Source organism: Rattus norvegicus, chromosome 5 (assembly GCF_021556685.1).
Source record: "Rattus norvegicus strain SHRSP/BbbUtx chromosome 5, alternate assembly SHRSP_T2T, whole genome shotgun sequence".
Lineage (NCBI taxonomy): Eukaryota > Metazoa > Chordata > Mammalia > Rodentia > Muridae > Rattus > Rattus norvegicus.
The window spans coordinates 118,217,571-118,234,344 of record NC_141538.1 but is presented as its reverse complement, the minus strand read 5'-3'; the positions used below and the strand labels follow the sequence as shown (position 1 = coordinate 118,234,344).

The 16,774-nt window shown below is 40.5% G+C and overlaps 1 protein-coding gene across 1 annotated transcript in view; it reads right to left on the bottom strand.

The window, feature by feature from the left end:
• Positions 1–16,774, bottom strand: part of Nfia (nuclear factor I/A) — a 537,878-nt gene that overhangs the window by 377,328 nt on the left and 143,776 nt on the right.

Here is a 16,774-nt window from a genome sequence, read left to right as displayed (position 1 = left end):
AGTGAACTAGACTGTTGGGGGGAGGGCGGCAATGGGGGGAGGGTTGGGAGGGGAATACCCATAAGGAAGGGGAGGGGGGAGGGGGATGTTTGCCCGGAAACCGGGAAAGGGAATAACACTCGAAATGTAAATAAGAAATACTCAAGTTAATAAAAAAATTCTTTGTTTTAAAACATTTTAATGATAAATCTTATTTATTTTGGTTTGAGATTAAGTGCTCAGAAGTTCTGATGTTTGGAGGTCAACAGCATTGTTTCCACTGGTAGAAACATGTATTAGAAATTCTCTCTGAGAAGAAAGTTCTGGGAATCAAATACATCTTTTTTTTATTGGATATTTTATTTATTTCATTTCAAATGTTATCCCCTTTCCCGGTTTCCTCTCTGGAAAACCCCTGTCTCATCCCCTCTCCACCTGTTTCTATGAGGGTGCTCCCCCACCCACCCACCAACTCCCACCTCCCCACCCTGGCATTCACGTACAATGGGGCATCACAGAACCTTCACAGAACCAAGGGCCTCTCCTCCCATTGAGGCCATCCTCTGCTACATATGGGGCTGGAGCCATGGGTCTATCCATGTGTCCTCTTTGGTTGGTGGTTTAGTCCAGAATGCTTGTTATCCTTCTAGAGAACACATGTTCATGTCCTAACACTCACAGCATGCAGCTCATAACCATGTGTACCTCTAGCACCAGGGGATTTGATGGGCACCGGCACATATGTGCATAGACACACTCATACATAAAAAGTATAAAATATATTTAAGTAAAAATATTTGTTTTTAAGTGCAAAAATAAAAAAGAAGAAGAAATATTCTCTGGAGAACAACTTGGCAATATATGGAATGTTTTCTATATTCTGTCCAGCAATTACAGTTCAGGAAATGTTCAGTTTTTCGTCTTGGGGATCAAATGTCAAGTCTTGTACATGTATGAGCTACACTACTTCCCCATAAAATCATGTGTCTAGGAATTTATCTTGAGGAAATAATCAAAGTGTTCAAGGGAAGTCAACCCTCCACCTGTGGGTTTCCCATTTGCATATTTAACCAACAAAGGATCCAGAAAGCAAGAAATGTACAAACACATACAGGGTCTTGCTTTGCTACCTTCCCATCAATAAAGCAATGTAACAGCTAGGTCCGCATCGTAAATGTTTAAATGTAGGAATGTGATACTTTCGTAAACACAACAAAAAGAGAAAAGTGTAATGATTACCTATACTAAAGAGCAGAAACTATGAGGCAACCTTGTAGACCCATATTACAGTTGATGACAGCACAGTTTAGGCTGCATCCTGCTGAGGACAAGGAAAGCTGATAGAAGATTAGAATATCTATGCAAGACTTAGGAGAATGAACAAGGTTTCAAAAAACAAAACAAAAACAAAACAGAGCAACAACAAAAACCAATGACCAGGCCAAAGGTGAGTATTGGGGCCTCCTTTTCCGTGAGGAGTATTTGACGTCTGGAGAGTGTGCCTGAGAGGTTGGCAGATAAACAGAAATTGGAAGCTGCCTCAGCATGTATAAATGCCAAGCATACAGGTGAACTGGAAATGGATGCCACTAGGGCTAAAGTCAGTTTTGAATTATCTTCAAATTAGATTGAAATACTTATGGCTTGAGGGAAGAGATAAATGTGAATATTCCCCGAGGAAGATAACATCATCCTAGATTTCAAATCTACCCTATCAACAAACACTCAAATGTAGCAACTACTGTTTAATAACAAAAAAGAAAAATAACTAGACATACAAGGAAACAAGATTATGGGAATAACATGGCAGACCCCGCAGGCAACAGAAACAGACCACGTGGGCTCTGGGTATAGGGATAATAAGATACAACCTTTACCTATGCAGAAGACATGCACCCAGAGCACAGAAATAGAGGGAGGCTGAAAGGAACAACAGAAAGTACATAAGTAGTCTCAAATGCTATTATAGCTACACAAATTGTAAGGCATTATTGAACAAGAGGAAAGCACTTTTTAATGAAGAAAGGATTAACTCACGGGGAATTGTGTGTGTGTAGTAACATGATACACACACATCAGGCAAAAATACAAAGCTAGGAGTGAAGAAACTGAAAAGTGAAATTGGCTTATTTTTAATCACATCAAGAAATTTCAATGATCACTTTAGTATCTAATGGGACCTAAACGCCTCAAACCAGTAAGGAGAGAGAAAAAACTTGATTGAAGCAGGTATAGAATAAGTCACCTTATAATGTCAAAATATGAATTTTTTCCTCAAGAATATAGAAACCTAACAAAGTTTCTGAAACTATTCAGAAAATTCCCTTTCTGGTGTTTAGGCTAGAAGTTACACCAGTAAGAACTGAAAAATCCTGTCCCCCTTAACTTTCCTGTGTTTGTTTCAGTCAGGGTCTCATTCTCTGTCACTAGCTGGCCTGGAGCTAGCTACATAAACTAGGCCTTGTCAAACACATAGAGGTCTGTCTGCCCGATCTCCCTCGTGCTGGGAATATGTCACCATGCCAGTCCAGATAGTTTGAAGTTAAGAAATGGAGTTCTATAGTCCCATCATTCAGAGAAAGAATGGCAAAGGGAATAGGAAACAATGTGAATGGAAAAGAGTGAACAAATGTAATGTAATAGAGCTAAAGTTATGCTTAGGTGAAATCTTTGGCATCTGCACATGCACTAGAGAAACACATACAAGCCGCATAGTAGAAAAGAGTGAGAAATGAAGAACTACAACTCATTTTAGAAGTTTGCAGAAAGAGCTACAGATTAAAATAAGTCAGAAAGCAAGAGACAGAAATATAGTAACAGCAACTAATTAAGACAAAACAGAAGAGAGTGCACCAAAATGCTAGAAGCTCATTTCACAAGCTAATAAAATTAATCTTTCCTCATGGTTAATGTTATTAAAATGATATAGTTTTATTATAATTTATCAAAATATATTAATTTATAAAATTATTAAATTTATAAAATAGCATATAATTTTATATTAGAAATAATATAGATAATATAAATATAAAATAAATTATTAGTAAAGTAAATATAATTACAAAGTTATTTACAATAATTCAGTCTTCATAGAAGAAGACAGCAAAAGTGAGAAATAAAGCAGAAAATACAAGAGGTCAATATCACAAATATTGAGAGGGCATTATTATAGGGATTACACATATTAAAATGTAATAACTATGTAAATATATTAACCATGCATACAATATGGATAAATCCCCCAAGAAGCACAACTTAAGTGGATGATAAGAGAAAAGGGAAGTATAAATAGATTGATAATTATTAGAGAAGATGAATCTGTGATAAAACTTTAAATAAGAAAAAAACCCATGACTAAATGGCTCTTCCAGGGAAATTTACCTGTCACTTAAAAGAATAGTTAGTACCAATTTTCTGAGAATTCTGCCAGAAAACCAAAAATTCGAGGCTCCCTTATGCTATGTGAGTCATATGGGCAGACGCTGCCATGCTGTGGCACGTCAAAAATATCACCTCAATACCAAAACTTCCCCAAGAATTCTGCACTGATCACTCTTAGGAAGACAGATATAAAAGTGCTAATTAAAGTAACCCTGGATGAAATAGTCACAAAGAAGCTTTAGCAATAATATAAAAAGCCAATACATCACCACTCATATGGGCTTATTCCAGGAATTCAAGGTTGGTTTGGCATTAAAAACTTCACCAATGTCTTTCGTTAGTTGAATGCAGGAGACAGAATATAATCACTTAACTCTATGCATGAAAACATCAAACACAATTTAATATCTATATATGTTATTTGCTGTGCAAAGGGATTAAGCTCTAAGGGAAACCCCATAGCAAGCACCATCTATAATAATACAATATAAAGAGCTGAGAGTGAGAAGCACACAGGATTATCGGCTATTACTGCCTCTATTTCCATTGCACTGATGCTAGTTAATGCACTCAATGCCACCCATTGCACTGACAGTAGCTAGTGTGTTATCCTAACTAACTGGAATCCTCATCCTGTGTGCTGATCCTGGCTGATGTGCTGACCCTGCTCTTGTTCTGATCTTGGCTACTGAAGTAATGGGTTTATAGCATTATAACTCATAAACTATATGAGTTTTCATAAAGGAAGAGCATAACTCATCTTTTTGTTTATTATGTTTATCAAGTATACAGAGAATCAAGAATGAACAAGAATTACTAGACTTAACAGGTAAGTTATAAGATCACCAGAGACATGCTCTACCTGGAAAAAAAAAACCCACTGCATTTCTACTTCCCAGTCTCAGTTAACAGTAAATTAAAAAAATTAAATAAATGTCTTTACAAGCTGAAGACTATCGATCCTGAAGAATAAACCTCAGAATAAACATGTGCAAGGAGAATGCCTAGTAAAAGAGATGTAAGTCATGTCTATAGCCGTGCAGCGCTATACTATCCAGACGTTGCTATTTCTTTCTACGTTTTCTGTAGATTTATGCTCCCAATGAAAACCCAAAGAGCATTTGGAAATGGAGTGAAAAGGTTACTCTAGGTGCATACGGTAACAGGAGTGGCAATGAATATTCAGGACACCTGGAGAAGAGCAGGAGGACTCAGATTATGCACCAGATTCAGAGTGTACTAGAGTCATCTAAATGAAAAAAAAGGGGGGGCGTGCCTTAAGGAAACCAGGATTTGTAGATTAAAGCAAAGACATGCTTCCTAATGGTTCTTTCCAGAGGGGCCAGCTGGCTATGGAGAAGAATAAAATGAATGGACATAGCCTGTCTTCTCAGACCCAAGAAAGCAAATTTCTTTACTCACGGTTCCTACCAGCTTCAGCAGATCTGAAAGGGGAAGCTGAAGGTGAAAGTTCAAGCTGTGTGGGTTCTGGAAGGGACCAGGCTAGTGTCTCTACAAACTTCTGTTGGGAAAACTAGGTGAAGGGACACACAGAGACACAACCATTAATACAGCGAATGACGTAAAAGCAAAGATTTCCTTGTCTCTGAAGATGTCGTTAGGAAAGTGGGATAGAAGCCACAAACAGAAGATATTTATGAAAGATATAACAGATAAAATCACACAGCTGGGACGATAAAAACTGATAAAAGGTAATAAATCTGCCTAATAAGCCAGAGACTTAGGCAGACACATCACAAAGGATCATTAAAAGTGTAAACCAAAACCGGGAAAGGGAATAACACTCGAAATGTATATAAGAAATACTCAAGTTAATAAAAAAAAAAAAAAAGACGCAAAAAAAAAAAAGTGTAAACCAAACTTGCCCATTACTCCTGAGAATAAAAAATTAAATCACAATCGAATAAAACAGGAGGAGCAGCAGGATGGTTAAGATGGACAGACTGACAAGACCAACTCTTAGTAGGAGTGCACACCTACTAGTCACGTTCTCATACTTGCGGTGGCCACGAGATTCCTGCAGTTACTATGGGAGGCACTTTGGCATTATCAGTTAATGTTGAAAGTAAGAACATCTTACGACCCAGAACTTACTCTCTGGCTCTATGAACCTGTCAGTAGAAAGGCTTGCTTTAAGAAATGTGTCATGGGAAGTCACAGCAACACTAAGGTGGATATATGGGCTCACGCCTGTAATCCCAGCACTTGAAGACTGAGACAGCCTGCTCACGATTATCCTGGGTTACAAAATGAGTTAGTGTCTCAAAAACCAAACAAACAAAGCCCAACACCAACAAAGAAAGAACATTTATGAAACAATATTTAATGTAGTTTTAGAAGTCGTTAAGTCACACAAATAACCATCACTAGGTGAAATAAATAAGTAAAATGGTTAAGTATCCAGATGTTGAAATACTATACAAGAATGAAAAGGAAGAATGAGACACAGCTATGTGCAAACTAATGGACTCCTTTAAAAATCTAGCAATCAAAATAAGTCAAACATGAAAGAATATGTAGTGTATAATATTTATAAAGTAGCAAAGAAAAGAGGGAAAAAACAAAAACCATTCATAAAACCAGCCCCACCCTACAGACGCAGGAGCCTAAACAAGGAATTCTAGAGTCAGAACCTATCTATCCTTGCAACAGAGGCCACAGGTACAGTTGCTGTTAGGCTTCTTAGCTCACGTTTTGTTTATTTAATTGAAAGACACTTTGACACTCTGCTAGTTACTTGGATCGAAGAGGATACAGTACACATATGACCTTGTCACCATGAAGCGTGCGTCTAATTTTCCAGACCCTTACTTGTGTGTGTGTGTGTGTGTGTGTGTGTGTGTGTGTGTGTGATTTTTTTTCTCCCTAGCTTCACCCTCTGTACGTGTTTAGCGTTCATCACTACTGCCCCTTTCAAGTCATCAAGGATGCTTCTAGAACTGTGGAAGGATACAGGGAGGCTATGAGACAGTATTTTCAGTTCATGATGCCCTTCTACAGTGTTGAGGTATGGAAAATCTATGTCCTGTTAGTGACAAACAAGCTAACTAGGATGGGAAAACAACTGTAGGATTCTCAAGGCAGGGGTGACTATGAAAATCTAAGTTCACGGAGAAGGCTTTGAGGATGTGGCTCTTGACATTTAACTATTTCCACATGAAAAATGAAGTCACTAATGTAGCTTCAGAGCTCTTTGTGGTCACAGTACACAGTGACAACCCCCACCCCCATTATTTACTTTACTCCTATGTGTCAAACTCTGATGACCTTCCTATAGGAAGCCATTCTTACTTTCTTTTCTCATGGTGCATGTGTGTGTGTGTGTGTGTGTGTGTGTGTGTGTGTGTGTGTCTGTGTGTGTGTCTGTGTGTGTGTCTGTGTGTGTGTCTGTGTGTGTGTGTCTGTGTATATGTGTGTGTCTCTGTGTCTGTGTATATGTGTGTGTCTCTGTGTGTGTGTCTCTGTGTGTGTGTCTGTGTATATGTGTGTGTGTGTGTGTGTGTGTGTTCTCTCACAACACTTTCCACAAATATTCCACCATGCTAGGAATTGTTACTTCAATTCTGAGATCCTAGCACATATGCATGATATTTTACTTTTAAAAAATGGTTTATTTATGTATCTTATGTATATGGGTACACTGTTGCTATCTTCAGGCACACCAGAAGAGAGCATCGGATTCCATTACAGATGGTTGTGAGCCACCATGTGGTTGTGGGAATTGAACTCAGGACCTCTGTAAGAACAATCAGTGCTCTTAACCTCTGAGCCATCTCTCCAGTTTGATGCTTTACTTTTAACAGAATACTTGCTGCTTAATCAATGTGGTTGATTATAAGATAATCAGTTATACTGGTAAGGATATTTCTAAAAAGGTTTACCAGAAGTAGAAATGCTCATACAAGTATATTGCCTATATGTGGCATCACAGAGGATTCAAGGCAAGGGTAGGCCAACTACTATTGGGTAGTGCATTCAAGGTCAATTCTAATGACTGAATTCTCATTCTCATGCTTGATCTGATACTGTACTCACAAAACCACTCCTGCTATGTTATGTATACACTTCAGTTTCTACAGGTTAACATTTCTATAAACACTTGCAAAAGGAATAGACTTTTCAGTGCATGAAATCCTCAGATGACACAGAGGAGGGTCCAATAGCTAACACTGCAGGTGGTTGGGTCAAGATTTAAAATAATCTTGGCAACCTAGAACATTGGTTCCAAACCACACATCACATTGCCTGGACCTACATGTGGAGTTCTATTTATATTAAAAATGCCACAACCATAAACCACTCTCTAGCATGTTGTCATCAGACTGGAAAAGTATTTCAAGGTATCAGCTGATTATTCCGGGAAGCCATAGATGTCAGCAAGAAACATCCCCCACCCCAGACCTTAAGAATTGGATCACTAAACAAGGAGAGTGAATCAGATTAGATATATTCAAGAGTGTCTTACAGGGGCGAAACTAGAAATGATCAGAGAGGTAACATCCAAAAGGAGAAGACATTAGTCTGAAGGAGGGGGATGATCTCCCTGAAATAGCCAAATAAGCCAGAGCGAACCAGTTTTTAGAATGACTGAGGATACAAATGTGTGCGCAGTGTAGTCAGGTGTCATCTATGGATGACATCAGGGTCAACTAGTTGCCTAGTGTTGAAACCAAACTGGAAGTGAACAAGTTATATATTTTTGGGGGACACTTTGTCTTTTGCTGTGATCTTGAGGAGCAAATGCAGGGCCACAGGCATGCAAGGCAGCGCTGAGCTACACTCCTACTCCTTGCAGATTTAATCTGTAAGAGGGTGATCATGAGCCCCACTCATGTAAAAGAGAGTATTCACTAAGATGCTGTGTATTGCCCTGGGTCTGAGCCAAAGCTCAATGCACGGTAAGTCCTAGTGCGATTTCCTCACTGCAGATTGCTGACCTTTTGAGTTTCTAGACCAGTCTTCAGTGAGATTCTACTGGTAATTCTTTCTGTTACTTGCTTCAGTGTTTGGATGAGCTGACACAAATTTACTATTATTTGAACCTGAAGGATAACCATGGCTATTTTTAAACTTAAAAAAAATGTATCTAATATGTGTGGATATTTTGCCTGCATGCATGTCTGTGTACCTGGTGCCTGAAGAGGTCAGAAGAAGGGGATTGATCCATTAGAACTGGAGTGACAGATGTTTGTGATCCACCACATGATTGCTGGGAATTGAACCTGTGTCCTCTAGAAAAGAAGCCTGAGTTCTCAACCACTGAGCCATCTCTCCTGCCCCAATAGTAATTTTAAAAGTAAAACTGATTATACACAGTTGCCCCATTATAAAACTTCGTGACATGGGAAAAGTGAAATACATCTATATTCTCAGTGCCTAAGAATTGCGAAGAGTCAGAAATACAAAGGGAAATCTATGTTCTCAGTTTAATTTTCTCACCTCTGTGTAAGACCCTCATTTCCATGTGTGCCTCCACATGGCTGTCTTGGGGCACAGGGACTCCCTTCTCTCCAAATGCATATGCTGCAGGCCCATGCCAGAAAGGCAATAATAGCTCTTGCCATCTCTGTTTATTGGTTTGAGAATAGGCTAAGAACTTGGCTGGCCTTAATAATCATGTAGCTGTATGAAAACCTTACAAACAAAATTGTTCTAGAATTCAGTTTTAAAAACTCATTATGAAAAAATATGTTCTGAGGCCACTTAAGTCACAATCTTTACCCACTTAAATGTTTATAAAAATCTGGGTATGTGAGCTATATTCTTTAGACTCTAATTAATGAGTCCAGAACAGGGCCCAAGAAACCACACTGATCCTAACCCAGGCCTTTGCCACTTCTCTACTAAACTGTCTGCTCAAATAGCACCATCGTTACTGCCATGATGAATTTGTACAACCACGTGCCATTTCGGAGGCTCTTGGATACAATAGCTATACAGATCGTGTAGGTTCCTTCTTGATGGACCTTATCCCTGGGGAGCAACACAGTCATAAAGTAACTCAAGTCATAGGAATCCAGGACCGTGTCAGATGCTAAGTCTGCCAAGAATTACACAGTCTTTTTTTTTTTCTTTCTTTCTTTCAGAGCTGGGGACCGAACCCAGGGCCTTGTGCTTGCTAGGCAAGCGCTCTACCACTGAGCTAAATCCCCAACCCCAAGAATTACACAGTCTTAAGGTGGCACTTGGGCCTGAGGCACCTTGGTGGGCTACTGAGAGCTGAGTTTAAGAATGAGACTACTGTGCCCCAGGGCCAGGGCTGTACCCAGTCGTTAGTTGTCCAGTGTTAAGACCGTAAGAGGAGACAAGTGAGAGATAGGGCCCCAGGGCTGAATTAGATCAAGTGAAGGAGACAGGGACTTGAGTGAGATAGATTAACTACCCAGATCATGGGAAGCTTTGAAAGCCAGGGAAAGAGTGGGAAAAACGTTGGGTTTTGTTTGTTTGCTTTTTATTTTTTTGTTTGTTTTTGTTTTTGTTTTCTGAGAGGGAATCCATTGGTGGGTTTTAAGACAAAGTGGCCATAATTTGATTTACATTTTGCAAAGCTCTCTCTCGCTGTTCTACAGATTCTACAGGTGTGTGACGTGTGGCGTTTAAACCCGTTGCCTCTGCCACTGGGGACAACTCATCTTTCATGACAGTTTTGCTAACGGTGTCTAGCACTTCCCAATCTACAGTGTTTGTTTCTTGTTATGGCAGCAGGGAGTGACCGGGGAGGGGTGGGGGTGGAGCTTCCACAGGCTAGGCAAGTGCTCTATTGCTGACCACACCCATCCTTGCTTTCATTCATTGGATCTTCTCAAAAACAAAATAGAGAACTTCTCGTACTGTGTTTTTATATTTTATTGACGAGGAAACGGAAGTTTATAAAGGATGTCATTTTTTAAGTTAGGCTCATGTTCTCTAAAGGCAGACATTAAAAGTGGGAAGATGTTATTTAAAACTCTAGAGTTTTGCTTGTTTAAGAAGCGATCTGTGCCACTGAAGCTGAGGCCCTCACAAGTGCAGCGGGGTAGTGTCTCGGGGAACACTCCTCCAGTTCAGTCACACTAGCTCTGCTTCAGAAGTTTTGTCTGCCTGAGGCTTGTGTACCTCTGAGTTCCAGACTGCTTCTCTTGAGTATCCCGAGTGTTTCTTTGGTACTTAGTCACAAGCCATTTTCTTCTCTCACTATTAAAACTTGATCTCAGACAGTCAGACAGGGAGCCCCTCACTGCCATGATACAGCGAGTCTCTCCTCATGGGAAGAGTGCAGTCGTACATCATAGACATTTCTTCCTTCAGAACTGACAAATGGAAACTGTGTATATTAGTGCTTATGGTTTACCACAAGATGTTTTGAAATACATATGTATTGTGAAGTGGCTATATCAAGCTAAACTGACATATGTATTATCTTACAACGTTAGTGATTTCCAGATGACTAGCGCTAACTTTAGTCATTACAACGTGTAATAGATCTTTTGAATTTATTCCTTCTAAAGTGAAATTTTATACCCTTTGACAGCCATTTCCCCAGTGCCCAACACTAGTTCCTGGTGCCTACCATTCTTCTCTCTGTTTAGGAGTTTGACTTTTAACATTTTCACATATGAGAGAGATCATGGTGTTTATTATTATATGCCTGCAGAGCTTACTTAATGTAACACCCTCTGGGTTTATCCAAAGGATAAACAAAATCAACCAAACCAAAGGGTATCACGAAACAGGGGTTTTCCTCCTTTTACACACACACACACACACACACACACACACACACACACACACACACACACAAGCCTGCATTCTTTACCTATTCATTGGTTGGCGACACTTAGACTCATTCTCTATTTGGGTATTGCTAGCAATGAAGAACTGGGTGCAGGGATCCACTGGTTTCATTTTCTTTAGCTGCAAATGCAGTATTGGGATTGATGATGCTCATGGCATCTCTGTAGGGAGGGAGTGAAGTTCTGAATAAGTGTTTATTGTTGGCATGAACACTATGCCAAGGACCCCAGTGCCTCAGACCCCCGGGGGTGGCAAAGCTTTCCCTGGGTGAGGCTCAAAGGGACGGCAAAGCCTTCCTCTGGTCCTAGTGTGAATGTTGACAATGTGTGCTGAAAAAGTCCAGCATAGCTGCACACTGTCCCCCGCCCCCAGTCCCCAGGGTGTTTATGGTCTGAAGATGCTCCCCCTACAGGGACTGTTTCTACCAACATTAGCTAAGCTACCTCTGTGCTCACCGGAATGCAATAAACCCACCTCCCTGTCTTATCGAATATAGGAAAAATGCTGAGCTTCTAGGGTCCAGCAAGTTCTCCATCAGAAAGCCCAGACCACTCAATCTGAGGTATTTTTGTGTCTGTGTGTCTGTGTGTCTGTGTGTCTGTGTGTATGCAATGTCTTCATCCCTCACCACCCTAGTCAGCACAGTCCTCAGAGCGGTGGGGGGCATGCCATAGTTCCACTTTCACTGGTTTCTATGTGCAGCCTATTGTGGTTTCAACAGAGGCTGCACTGACTGACTTTCCCAGCAGCTGTCTGTAATGGTTCCATTTCTTCCCCATATCCTCATCAAGGCTTGCTATCCTTCAACATACGTCTTTCTCTATAGTATAGTTTACAGTCTTGGAAATGTATGCATACACACCTTTGCGCTATAACTACTGCAGATTCTGATTTGTAGTGGGCTGGGGGACTGGTCTAACCTATGCTTCCATGTGTTTTATCCTTTAGATGACTGGTGAGCCCCTTAAAATTAGACACAGAATTAATTGTGTGCATCAATCCATTTTTCTAGGAGAGGGGTCCACAGCCTTATTTAGATTGTCAGAGGACTGGTGATCCCGTGTTATTCCTACATACAAGCCAAATCCCTCATGTTTCGGGGGCTGTGACTCCCCCATTATGATTGACTGAACTTAGAACTGTGAGCTGAAATAAACCTTCTTGAGTTGCTTTAGTTATAGTTATCATAGAAACTATAAATGAAACTATGGAAGTCCATGCAGATGCACTAAGAGTCAGATTGGCTGTAGCCATGAAGAGCCCTCACCAGAACTGACCATGCTGGATTCTGCTCTCAATTATCAGCCTCCAACACTGAGCAAATATACCTTCCTACGTTCAAATTTGCCCTGTAATACTTTGTGAAAGGAACTTAGGCATAGCGGGGCAGCGCCCTCTGGTCTAGAAGAATGTAGTCCAGCCAAAGGGAAGGACAGCTGCCCTTGCTTTTATAAGGCCTGGGTATCATTGTGCCTGTATGGCAATCACAATAGCATAGGTTTTTAAAGTAACCTGGGGCATACATCCAGGCTTCTTAATGCTTCTCCCATCCGTTTGAGCTTCTCCCTAGACATCAGACCGCTGAAGCAGAAATGCACTTCAATGTTTAGGGGTGTGCTTCTTAGAGTCCGGCTACCTCCACACTCACACAAGCAACTTTAAGGAAAACCCAGAGAGCCAAATTATATATGGAAGTAAGAGGAGGTCTAGTTGGAAATTAAAAGGGGTCAGAAAGAGAGGGAAGGCAATGAAATAAGGCAATGGGGTGAATATGATCACCATACAGTGTACAAAGGTAAGAAATTGCAAGAAGTATATTAAATCCAACAATGTCATCCCCACAACAACGTGATTGAATATTGTAATCAAAGTTGTTATCTGAAAAGAAACAACATGTCAATAGGTATCAAGTGAATGAAGAAGCAGAGGGGCTAGCGGGAGGGGCTTAGGAAGCAGAGCCAGCACTGAAGGGGGGTTCTCATTATGGAGATGGCTTCTTCAAAGGTCCTGGGGCAGAAGTACGTATTGAACATTAGCTGGAACCCGTAAGGCCAATATATCCAGAGAATAGAGAGAACAGAATGAAGCTGGCCAAAGATATGGTGGAGGAAAAAGTGGGAAATTGGAAATGAAGAGGAAGAGGGAGGGGGGAGGGGAGTAAGAAGGAAGGAAGGGAGGAGGGGGAGGGGGAGGGAAAGAGGGAGAGATGGAGAGATGGAGAGAGGAAGAGAGAGAGACAGAGAGAGGCACAGAGAATATTCAGGTGCTAAGTGGAACACAGCCCTGCTGGGGAGTAGAGATGACTTTCTCTTAGGGGCAAACAGGTGACCCTGCTAAAGTAGGTAGTAGGGAGTGGTAGAATTCTCAGGCTGGAAGAATATTTGCTTACTTTTTTTGAGATGATTCCCTTAACACACCCTAGGCAGAAAAATCTTGACAGATGTGGACAATTTATAAGCAGCTACATATTAATGCAGAAGAAGTTAAAGTGAGGAATTTGGTAGTTGCCTGGCTCTACGTTGGTTAAACATTGTGGTATAGAACTGCTGTCCTAGGCCATCACTGCTCAGGAAGAAAGAATTGACGTTGGGGCAGATGGCCAGCACTGACGGAGGAAAAACATGTTTTAGAAGGCAGAGGAGATCAGAAAGGCTAGGACCCACCAAAGACTACCTACCTGCCCAAAGCATCTTTTCCTCTTACAGGAAAAAGTGACTATTCCTTGGGCTGAGTTTAAGTGATATTCTCCTTCATTTCCATCCACTGGGCTCAGAAGAGAAAGGTTGGTGTATTTTAATTAAAACAGATCTTTGTCAAACTGTTTCAACTTTAAAAAAAAAACAAAGAAAAAAACCGCAGACACCCAGACTATGCCTACCATGTGGTAGGAGTCACAAAGCCGTGTGGCACCATATTACACAAGGTGCTCTGGGCTTGCTTCTGTCAAACAAATTAAATGCCTGCAGTTCACACACTTTACACGGCCAAATTAAACACTTGTCAAGGGGAGATGCCTTTGAGTGGAGGGCCTGTAGCCTCCTTGACGCTGGCTAGCGTTCTCGCAAATCTCCGGCTGTCTTGGGTGAATTACAGGAAGATGGCTCTTTATGTCCTAAGTGGTCATTTCCAAGATTTAGTTCTCCCCACAAGGATGCTTCTTGTTCTATTCTAACACTCTAGTTAGTGAGTGGAGATCTTTACACCCACAGATGGTTCGTTCCTGCAAATAAACATTGCAATGGGTGTCAGTAATCTTTTCTCACAAGCAATTTATAGTAAATTAAATTAAAGGTGAACATTATTCCAGCAGTCCTCCTCAGAGTATTCATATATTGAACTATGGTAATTTACTGTGACTCCATTTGTTGTCTTGGTCATTGTTAATTCTCTGGTTGTTGTAAACCAGAGTTACCTAACTTCCTATTTCGATTGGCATCTAGATAAGCCTTGATATAAGGCTATCAGGCTTTACTAGTTGGCTACTGACCTTGGTGATATTATTATTATTATTATTATTATTATTGTTGTTGTTGTTGTTGTTGTTGTTGTTGTTGTTGTTATTTGTGTGTTTGTGTAGAGAACAAATTTTGGGAATTTGTTCTCTCAATCTATGTTGTTAAGGCGAAAAACCTCTCTAGTGTTTCTGCCCTATTGAATATTCCATGCTAGCATGTTAGGTGGTCCAAGACCTTTCAGGCATATCTTGTCTCTACTCCTTTCCCCCTTATGACAGTACCACCCCATCATTTTTTCACATAGGTTCTGGGGATCAAAGTCACATTATCAAGTTTTCGAGGCAAGCACTTCTGTGATGGTTTGTATATGTTCAGCCCAGGGAGTGGCACTATTAGAGGGTGTGGCCTTATTGGAGTAGGTGTGTTTGTGGCTTTACGACCCTCATCCTAGCTGCCTGGAAGCCAGTATTCTGCTAGTAGCCTTCAGATGCAGACGTAGAACTCTCAGTCCTGCCTGCACCATGCCTGCCTAGCTGCTGCTGTGCTCCTGCCTTGACGATTATGGACTGAACCTCTGAATCTGTAAGCCAGCCACAATTAAATATTGCCCTTATAAGAGCTGCTTTGGTAATGGAGTCTGTTCACAGCAGTAAAACCCTAAGACAGCTTCCACCTAGTGAAGTCTCTCCCAAGATCTGGGTAATTTTTGATAAACAGTAACCTGCCCTGAGTTATATATCCTTATATCTCCAAGACTATGTATACATTCTAGAATCTTACATTACAAAGCTAAAAGACAACGAATGTTTCGAATAATTTTGGATCCTTTGTATCAGTTTTAATACTACTTTGGTTCTTGCTCTGGTCCCCCATCAAGGACGATTCAAGAACCTTTATAGTAAATGAACTTTTAAGTAGAAACATGATTAATATAATCATGGTCTTATTCTCATTTGGGAAGAAAGGCCTAAAGTTTCCAGTATAAGCTTCGCATCAATATGTTATCAGAATTAAACAGGGTGTTATATCACAGGGAAGAATAACTGAGCATTTGAACCCAAGGGTTACTGAGACTGGGGATTCCAGATAAACTAGAACCTGTGTCAGCACAGAATGGTGCAGCATCAAACAGCTACTCCGCAGAAATCACGTCCAAGGCCTAACAACTAAAGTTGGGGGCAGATGATGCCCATGTCAACTAATCACAATGATATATAATTACAGGGCTTCCTAGCCCACCAACCAGTCTAAGCACATTCCAAATACTCAGTTGTTCAGTCCTCTTTCACATAGGCACCACGATGAGTCCCATCTAAAGTTGAGCACTCAATGAGCATGTCTTTCCAGCGTTTTGTCCAACATGAGTTTCTGTATTAAATACTGTCCAGAGTGAGAACAGCACTGATCTATGGGTAGACACATGTATATCTAGAAGGCAATTTGTTTGTTATCCATGTAACAAAGACAATGATAGTGGGCTCCACCTCTATGATCTATGACCTCCACAGCCATGGGTTTTTTGACAAGGCTTCTATGGGTACTTAACTCCAACTCAAACACAGAAATCTAAGCCAGAGAGCATGCAATGGTTTGTCTTTTGGGGTCTGGGTTACTGTACTCAGCATAGCATCTTCTAGTTTTATCTATTTCAATTCATTTTTCTTTAAAGGTGAATAAAATTCCGTTGTGAACATGTACCACATTTATATTACCCATGAATCAGTTGATGGCCATCTAGCTGATTCCATTTCCTAGCTATTGCAAATAGAGAAGTCATAAACATGGATATCAATGTAGACTATGATCCATGATGTCATAGAATATGGAATTCTTTGGGTATGTGCCCAGGAGTGGTATTGTTGAGTCTCATGAAAACTATTTGTAGCTTTTTGGGGAAACCTCCACACTGATTTCCATGCTAGTTTCACCAATTTACACTTCTGCTAACAGTGAATAAGGACTCCCCCTTTTCCAGGTCCTTGCCAGCATGTATTGTCATTTTGACCGGGGTAAGATAGAATCTCAGAGTAGCTTTAATTTGCATTTCCCTGATGTCTAGTGATGTTGAACACTTTGAGCTCTTTGTAAAAGCAGTTTATCTACCATTTGTATTTCCCCTTTGAGAACTCCCTGTTCAATATATGCCTAATACACAGATAAGTACA